We start from the raw sequence: 9,422 nt of genomic DNA, 5'->3' as shown, positions 1-9,422 counted from the left end.
TTGTGTACTGCACAAAGGCATCTGGCCAAGGAGGTGAAATGGGACAAAAATCTAGTCTATGCTGTCTGCTTATATGCAACATGCCCTGGTGTGGGACTAAATCTCCTGAAGTAAGAGACACCCTTTTTTTCCTTGTAGTTTGCACAAAGCACCTTGTGGGCTAAGAAGGACCTCCTTATTTTGTTCTCTAGTTGTTCTATGGAAGTTAATCCTGTCTCAGAAGTGAGACTGGGAAATCCTGTAGGAAGAGGCTGTCTCATATTTATAAGCAACAGCATCTTGATCAGTGTGTGGTTTCCCCTAGTGTGGGCCAAGGAACACTTCTATAATAAGTAAATGGAGGTTATGTGAAAATGAATCCATGTAAACTAAAAAAAAATATAGGGGGAACCTGCATAGTGAAGACAACTAATCAGCATCACAAAGAAACATTGAAGAAAGTAGCATGCACACTCTCATACTGCCTAATTGGGCTGACCTGTGCCTACTCACATTGGGGGAGGAGGCGTTCAGTCCACCGTGGAGGTCTTGCTGAGGCATCGGCATAGAAAAACCCTCCTCGAGGTCTGTTGTAAGGTTTCAGCACACCTAGGTTCATGGGAAAAAGATGTTCTGCTGGCTAATCAGAGGACTCCAAAAAGGTTTACATCATTGCCAAGAGGGAGGGTCAGGCCCTGGAGCAATCTGACTCAGTATTTTCCTTTACCAGGAAGACAGTGCCTGTAGGATTTCCTTCATTATTCTCACTTCTTAATGGTTCATCAATGGTTCTTTCATTGCATTTTTTAGGCTTTAAATTAGTCCCAGATTTCCCTCAAAAACCATCCTACCCCTTTTGATTTTTATTCTTTTCTCCAAAAAAGGGTACAGCTGAAAAACACTAGACTGTCTATCGTGTGAGTAGAGCGGTGGTGAAAACCATAGGTACACATGTAAGCCCAACCACAGTTCTCATTCTTAGTCGTGTGGCCTAAACAGGTAGCTAAACCTCTCTGACCCTCAGCTTCATCATAAAAAAATATATAGGAGAAAATACTAGGATTGTTGTAAATGAAGTAAATATATATAAATTACTTAGCGGTTGGCCCATAGTCATCGCTCAGAAAATAGAAGTGATATCATTGCCGAAGTAATCCATGTCAAAGATGGACTTGGATTACGTTTAGTGCCTAAGGCATTCCTGATTATAATTCCAGTTCAGGGATGTTCTAGGTGTGAAGTATCTTTTCCCGTGCCTTGTCTGCTGTGCACACACAGAACACTGTAGATGCAGGAGGGCTAATTAAAGGCCCCGGTTTGAACGCCTGAAGTACACTCTGCTTCCTGCAGCCAAGAGGGCAGTCAGAGTTTCTAGACACAGGCAGCTTTGTCTTGTTTGTAGACCAGTGGACAGCCTCATTTTGGTCATTTTTATAATTCCTCTCAGTCTTGGTTCCCCACACTGAGCTGTTGGCCTCCATGAAAGTGACCCCAGGGAAGCAAAGGCCATACTTGCCTTTAGAGGGACCTGCATTCTCTCTGAAGGACTTTGAACTTGCCCAGAGCATTGCTCTGGCCTATAGATCTTACCTGAAATGTTTTCTTCAAGAAGCCCATTTCCTCTCTGCAGTAACATGACAGGGTTACTGTCTCATCTGGTTCCCAGCAGTTGGAAATGTGTGTTATCTGCCTCCTGGCCAGCACACATGCAGTTTGGGCCTGCCCCTCACATGTTCTTGGAGAACTGGCACTCAGACCCCTTTCTTGATGCTTTGTTAACACTTTAAATGAGTAGGCAGGGCTTAATCTTAGTCTCATTAATATTTGGCCTTGTCTCAACTCCAATTCTTGAGTACTATATGTGAGAGCATTTACATAACATGCATGGATACTCACACACATGGCCATACCACCCACCATTATAACATGCAGTTCCCAAGTGTATGATAAGCCTATTTTGTCAGCAAAGATGGTTTAAATAAATGGATTGAATAAATACATTCTCTCCCAGCAGAACATGCTCAAGGTCATTCAACAGGAAAGAAATGGGATAAAAGTTCCTGGGTTGAAAGGTAAGTCTAATGCAAACCCTATTCCTGAACTGTTTTTTTTTTTTTTTAACTCATGAGTGCAGATGCAAGCGATGAGTGTTTGCTTGGGAAGTGTTTGGATATTTACAGACTCCCATGTAGAGTTTTTGCACACCATGCAGTAAGATGGTTGTACACCACAGGGATCTCACGGAGACATGGTTTGACATTAACGGAAACCTCAGAGCCTGAAGCTGGGTTTTCCCACAGTTGTCAGGACCACCTGCATTCAGTCACTGGGGAGTCAGTCAAAACACTGATTTCCTGGGCCTCACTCCAGACCTCACAAATCAGAAGGTGCAGAACCCAGGAATTTTCATTTTTACAACACTACCCAGGAGATTTTGAACTACACACAAGTTTGAGAATCACTGATCAAAGGTTCTTAACTGGAGGAGAACATCAGAATCACCTTCACAACTCTTAAAAATGCAGAGGCTGATGTGCTGTGGTATTATGAACTAGAACCTGTATAATTTTGTTAACCAGTGTCACCCCCAATAAACTGAGCAAAGAAATGCAGAGGCAAAAATAAAAATGTCCCTGGCCTCCACTTTGTGGATGTTGCTTCACTACATTTAGGAGTGGATCCCAGACATCTATACTTGCAAAAAGTTCCACAATGATTCTAATTAAGAAACACTCATATGGGGGCCAGTGTTTCCCTGAGTTTGGTTGGTGTGCATGGGAATTAATGGGATAAGGGTAAGCATTGGGGTTCTCCAAAATGCAGGATGAGGTGGAGAATCTGTGCTTTGACAGCCTGTGCCCATGTTCTTTGTGGCTGCTTCTTGAAGACAGCAACACACTGAAGGCACTGGTGACTCTCTTCCCTCCACCTCCCCCGGGTTCCAGCCATCAGGAGGCTGCTTGAACACCTGGAACTCTGCTGCCATGTTGTCCTTCTCACTCTTGGTGGCCTTGGCACAGTCAGCACGGGTGTGAAGGTGCTCTGCAGTGGCTCCTCCAGGAGCATCGCCTACCTATCCTTTCATTTGAGTGTCATTTCTCTGAGATGCTGAGGTCAAGGGAGAAAGGAATATCTAGACTGTAGATTCCAAATTTAAATGAGTGTCTTGAGACCAAAAAATGTTTTCTGCAGTTTGAAGCTCTGAGATTTTTGTTGTTATTGCACTGAAACAGCACCATAAAGCAGGTGTGGGGTGGGGAAGAGGGAGGCCATTTCTCTGGTGGTTTTGTTGCTTCTAATTATTTAATATTGGCCAGGTACTAACAACAGGCGTATCTTCACCAAGAACAAGTTCATCAAGTTCGTAAGTTCATCATGTCATGACCCCATCCTCAGACATCTAAGCAAGACCTAATTGCTTTTTACTTTTTTACTGTTTTTATTTTTAAATGATTTAAAAATTTTATCAAAGTGATTTATGCTCATACTTTTGAAAGTCAAATGACTTATAAGGTTTATAACAAAAAGTGAAACACCTTATGGGAAATTTTTCTCATAGAATATCCTGTCAATGTCATTTCTATTATTCCTATACTCCTTCATATTGAATCCTTTGGACCGATCCTCAAATTCTATATCTTTTTTCTTTCATTGTTTTTCTCTTTAGCTTTATCCTTATCTGAGGGATCACTTTGTCTTTATCTATTGACATTTTTACTTAGCTATCATATTTTCTAATTTTCAGAATACCTTTCTTATTTATTCTTAGAGTATCTTGATATTATTTCATAGATGGAATATATTCTATTAGTTTTCTGGAGTTTGTGATTTCTGAAGCTTTTATTTTGCTCTCTAAATTCCTTTTGTTTTCTCCAAGGTCTTAAAAAGGGCTCAATCCTGTGAATTGGGGGCCAGCAGGAGGAGGTCGATTGCTTGTATTCTGGGTTTTGGATGGGAGGAAGCTGGCATGCAGGCCTTTATTCAGAATTCCTCTTTTTGGTTCAGCTCTGGACCCCAGACTCCTTCCTGTGCCTGTGTCTTTGAGTTCAGGGCCTCCTTGGTTCTGATACTGCAGACCAGTGCTGTCCAGCTCCATCACTGCTCACCACATGTGGCCGCCAAGCACTGGCAATGTGGCTAGTTGGAATTGTGATGGGCTGTGAGTACAAAAATACATATTGGCTTTTGAAGACATTATGAAAAGGAAGTAACATATCTTATTACTAAATTGTAAAAGCATTGATTACATGTTGAGATGATAATATATTGGGTTAACTAAAATGTATTATTAAAAGGAACTTTGCTTCTAATGTAGCTCTTGGAAAATTTGAAATGAGATCCATGGCAAACAGGCATTGCATTCCTGCTTGACAGTGCTGCTCTTCTGCGATTGTAGGACTGGGATCTGGCCGCACTGCTCCTGTTTCGGGCCTGCGTGTCTATGGCAGCCATTGCCTCTAGTTCCTGATCCTTTCTGGGCTCAGCATGACAAATGGCTTGTTTCTCCCTGGTGTCCTCTTGGTTTCAACTTCCTCTGTTCTGTTTAGGTAGGTTACCAACCACCCCATCCCATCTGCTTTTCACCTTAAAAAACTTGACTGGCATATTTCCTCTCCCATTCTCTTAGCATTTATGAGTCGAATATTTTCCTTTACTGTCATTTAAACAGGGTTTGGGAAGGGAATGGCGATAAATGCATGTAATCAATCTGCCATTTGTAAGTTTTAATGGCTCCTTGAATCAAAATAAATTGTCAACTTTAAGGCCCAGATAACTTTTTTTCTTTAAGCCTAAGATTTTTGTGCTGGTCAACTTGGGCTGCAATAACAAAATACCATAGATAGTGTACCTTAAACAACAAGAATGTGTTTTTCACAGTTTTGAAGCCTGGAAGTCTAAGATCAAGGTGCTGGCTAATTCGGTTCCCTGGTGAGGATTTTCTTCTAGGCTTGCAAGACAGTATCTTCTCACTGGCAGAGAGAGAGAGAGAAAGAAAAATTCCTTCTTATAAAGGCACTAATCCCATTATAAGTGTTTTACCCTCAGGACCTCATTTAAACCTAATTATTTTCCAAAAGCCCTAACTCCAGATACCATCAGGGGTTATGGGTTTTAATATGTGAATGTTGAAGGGGAGGATACAATTCAGTCCATAGCAGTCTCCATTCTGGCTCGTGATCCTTGTTTTAAGCAGGAAAAACTCTTCATTGTCTAATTGTCCTCCATACAGATGTTATTTTCTCTCTCTACCCCCGCCCACCTGCCTGCCACCTCAAAGTTTCTTTCCCCTTTTACATAGCAAAGCCTGTTCCATCATGTTTCAGATATTGCTTAAAAGATTTTATCCAGAAATTAATAAGATAATTTTAAAATTTATCTGGAAAAGCAAAAGACCAAGATTAGCCTAAATAATCTTGAAAGAGAAGAACAAAGTTGGTGGACTCATACTACTCGATGTCAAGACTACTAATCAGGTTGGTGTGGAACTGACGAAAGGCTAGACAGGTAGATCAGTGGGACAGAATAGTGCATTCAGAGATAAAACCATAAGTATATGACAAAATATGTTTTTATAAGAGTGTCAAAGTAATTTAATGGGGAAAAGAAAATCTCTTTAATAAATGGTACTGGAACAATGATGTATATATATATATATATATATATATATATATATATGTATGAATATCCCATTGTATATGTGCATATATACACACACATGCATACATATATGCCATATTATGTATGTATACACTCACATATATATAGAACCCAACCCATACTTTATACAGGAAAATCAATTTGAGATGATATAACATCTAAATGTAACATTTAAAACAATTAAGCTACTGGAAGAAAACCTAGAAGCTAGGCAAAAATTTATTAGAAAGGATAAAGAAAGCACAAATCATAAAAGAATGTTAGACATTATCAAAATTTAAACTTTCTGCTTGTTGACAAGCAGCATCAAGGAAGATGGACAAGTCACAGACTGGAGGAAAATACTCACAACACATTTATTTTACAAGGGACTTGTATCAAGAATATATAAATTGCCCTGACTATTGGCAGGTGTGGCTCAGTGGGTTGGGTGTTGTTCCACAAACCAAAAGGTCTCCTGTTTGATTCAGGTCAGGGCACGTGCCTGGGTCATGGGCCAGGTCCCCAGTTGGGATGTGGGAGAGGCAGCCAATCAGTGTTTATCTTGCACATTGGTGTTTCTCTCCCTCTCTCCCTTCCTTCCCCTTTTTCAAAAGTAAATAAAAAAATTTTTTAAAAAGAATATGTACAGAGCTCCTATGACACAATAATAAAAAGACAAACAACCCAATTTTTAAAACAATGGCAAAAGTTATAAATAGGCACTTTAACAAAAGAAAATAGGCAAATGATCAATAATCACACAGAAATGTGTTCAATATCATTAATCAATAAAGAAATACATAATTAAAAAACCATTACGTATTCACTAGATTGGCCCAAACGAAAAGGACCAACAGCACTGACTATTGGAGATCAGGTGGAGCAACAGGAACTCTTGCCCGTTGATGGTGGGAGTGTGCCATGATGTAACAGATTGTCACTTTTTATATATGACCCAGCAATGCTACTCAGGTATTTGTTCAGGAAAAATAAAAATACATATTTACAAAAAAAGCCTTGTACAAGAAAGTTCATAGCCACGTAATAGCTTATTATGGTTATTCATAAAAGCCACGACTAGAAAAACTAGAAAACACCTAGGTAGCGATCAATAGGAGAATGGGCAAACAAATGGTGATAGAGCCACACAGTGGAGTACTTCTAAGGAGCAAACTATGCTTTCACACAACACCATGAATATATCTCAAAAGTAGTATGCTGAGTGCAATGTCTTACACATAAAAGAATGTACTGCCTGATTTTATTTATGTGAAAATCTAGAATATGCGAATATAACCTACTATGATAGAAATCAGGTCAGTGGCTGCTTCACAGTTTGGGGAAATTGATTGGGAAGGAGCATGAAGGAAGGAATATTCTGGAGGTGGCAGGAAGTTTCTATGCCTTTTAAAATCCTCACCTAAGAACGTGCTTATTGATTTTAAAGAGAAGGGAAGGGAGGAAGACAGGCAGAGAAACATTGATTGAGAGAGCAACATTAATCAGTTGCCTTTCACAAGTGCCCCCACTGGGACAGAACCCTCAACCCAGGCATGTGCCCTGACCAGGAAATGAATCTGAGACCTCTTGGTTGGCAGGATGATGCCCAACCAACGGAGCCACACCAGCTAGGGCAATGTTCTATGTCTTGATAGGCATTTTTCAAAACGTTGAATGGTACACCTAAGATCTGGGCATTTACTACATGCATAGAAATTATGCTTTTAAAAAGAAAAGTAATCAAAACATCAAATGTTGGTTAAAATTCATTCACTGGGTTGTATTTTATCAGATGAACCTTAAGAAGTAATCATCTTACTTCACCTACTTCCTAAATTTATACATTCTTCCGACTGGTGTAAGTTGAAATGTTTCTGAGTTTATCTGTTCTAAAATTTTCTCTAAAGATATTCCTTTCTAAGTAAGATGTGTGACCTTACTGTTCTGGTGACCTGGAGCTAAAAACAGGAAGAGGAATTGCTTAATATCCCAGAAGACACTTCGAGCATTGAGAACCGAGTTGCACATCTTTGCCTATGTTCTCCTTTATGGCCAAAATATTCTTTCCAAAATTCTTATTCTATTGCATCAGCTGACAGTGCACTTTGCCAGTATTTTAGAGAAGCATTTTTGTTTATGTATTTGTATTGCCCAAGAGGCTTTCACCTGTATGTAGTAAAAAATTGAACTTGAAATAGCTATTCTTTCAGAAAAAATTTATCTCATGCTGTGAGAAGTCGGGAGGTAGGATAATTCTAGAGTGGGTTACATCAGCAGGTCAATGATTTCCTCAAGATCTTGGGCCCTTTCAATCTTTCTGCCATTTTCAGCACATTAGTTTTGTACTCAGTTACTAAGTTTTCATATTCATGGTTGTATTTCATGATTGTGAGAGAGCTTCTATTGGTGCAGGTATCACACGAAGAAAGGAAGATCTGTTAGAGCTTTCTTCTCGTGTGTCTTTTTCTTTTTTAAGCAAGAGAATGTTTCTCAGAAGCCACTCAACAGACATTACTTGGCCATCTCATTGGTCAAATATGTGATGGGAAATGGAACTGCCATGATTGAGTTAGAGCCATCATGTCCCTTCCCTGAGGCTGATACTTGGGCCCTTCTCCTTGAAGTCAAGGGTATATATCACAGAGTTTACACCTGGTCATTATCAGTGTGTTAGGAGTCTGGAAATGGCGGTCTTGATGGATGCTAGGTCAACAATTAACAATGTCTGCTACAGTACCATTGGATTTGTTCTGTTCTTCCCATAAACCTGAGGATAGAGATTATTTCCCCCACTTTCCTATAAAAGGGGTGAATAGTATAAAGGGTGTGCTCATTGTGTGCCCTTCATAGTATTGCTTGATTGATTGGTACCTCATTCTCATTCCAGGGGGAATGTAACTCTTTTTAGGAGGCCCTCAACAAATGCTTCATAATCTCAAAATATTCTAACAGATGGGACAATTTTAAGAATCCAACTGAAATAATATACAAAATGATGTATTTTAAGAAGAGTAGGGGGATATTATTATACATCAATTTGAGTAGACTGTTTTGGTGAAATCTTCCTGGGTTCCCAGGTTATCCTGTTTATCTTGGTCCTCAGTGTAAGCATTCGAGAACAGGAGGGAGTCAGGAAAAGTCTAATTTTTTTAAGGATATGTATGTACTTTTTTTCTAATTACATTTTACCTCCAATGTTATTTTGTATTAGTCTCCGGTGTAGAGCATAGTGGTTAGACAATCATATACTTTACAAAGTGTTCCTCCTGATATTTCTAATACCCCCTGGCACCATACATAGTTATTACAATATTATTGAGTGTATTCCTTATATTGTACTTTACATCCCCATGACTGTTTTGTAACTACCAGTTTGTACATCTCAATTTCTTTACCTTTTTTACCCAGTGCCCCAACCCCCTCCTCTCTGGCAACCATTCATCTATTCTCTGTATCTATGAGTCTATTTCTGTTTTGTTTGTTCATTTATATTGTTCTTTAGATTCCACATATAAGTAAAATCGTATGATATTGGTCTTCCTCTGATTGACTTACTTCCCTTAGTGCGAATATTCTCTAGGTCCATCCATGCTGTTGCAAATGGTAAGATTTTATTCTTTTTTAATGACCTGGTAATATTCCATTGCATATATGTATCACAGCTTTTTATCCACTTGTCTACTGATGGGCACTTGAGTTGCTTCTATTTTTTGGCTATTGTAAATAGTGCTGCAATAAAGATAGGGATGCATATATTCTTTCAAATTGGTGTTCTGGGCTTCTTCAGATATATACCTAGAAGT

This window comes from Sturnira hondurensis, unplaced genomic scaffold, assembly GCF_014824575.4.
Source record: "Sturnira hondurensis isolate 20B ecotype Veracruz unplaced genomic scaffold, ASM1482457v3 Scaffold0008860, whole genome shotgun sequence".
Taxonomy (NCBI): Eukaryota; Metazoa; Chordata; class Mammalia; order Chiroptera; family Phyllostomidae; genus Sturnira; species Sturnira hondurensis.
This window is presented reverse-complemented; position numbering follows the sequence as displayed.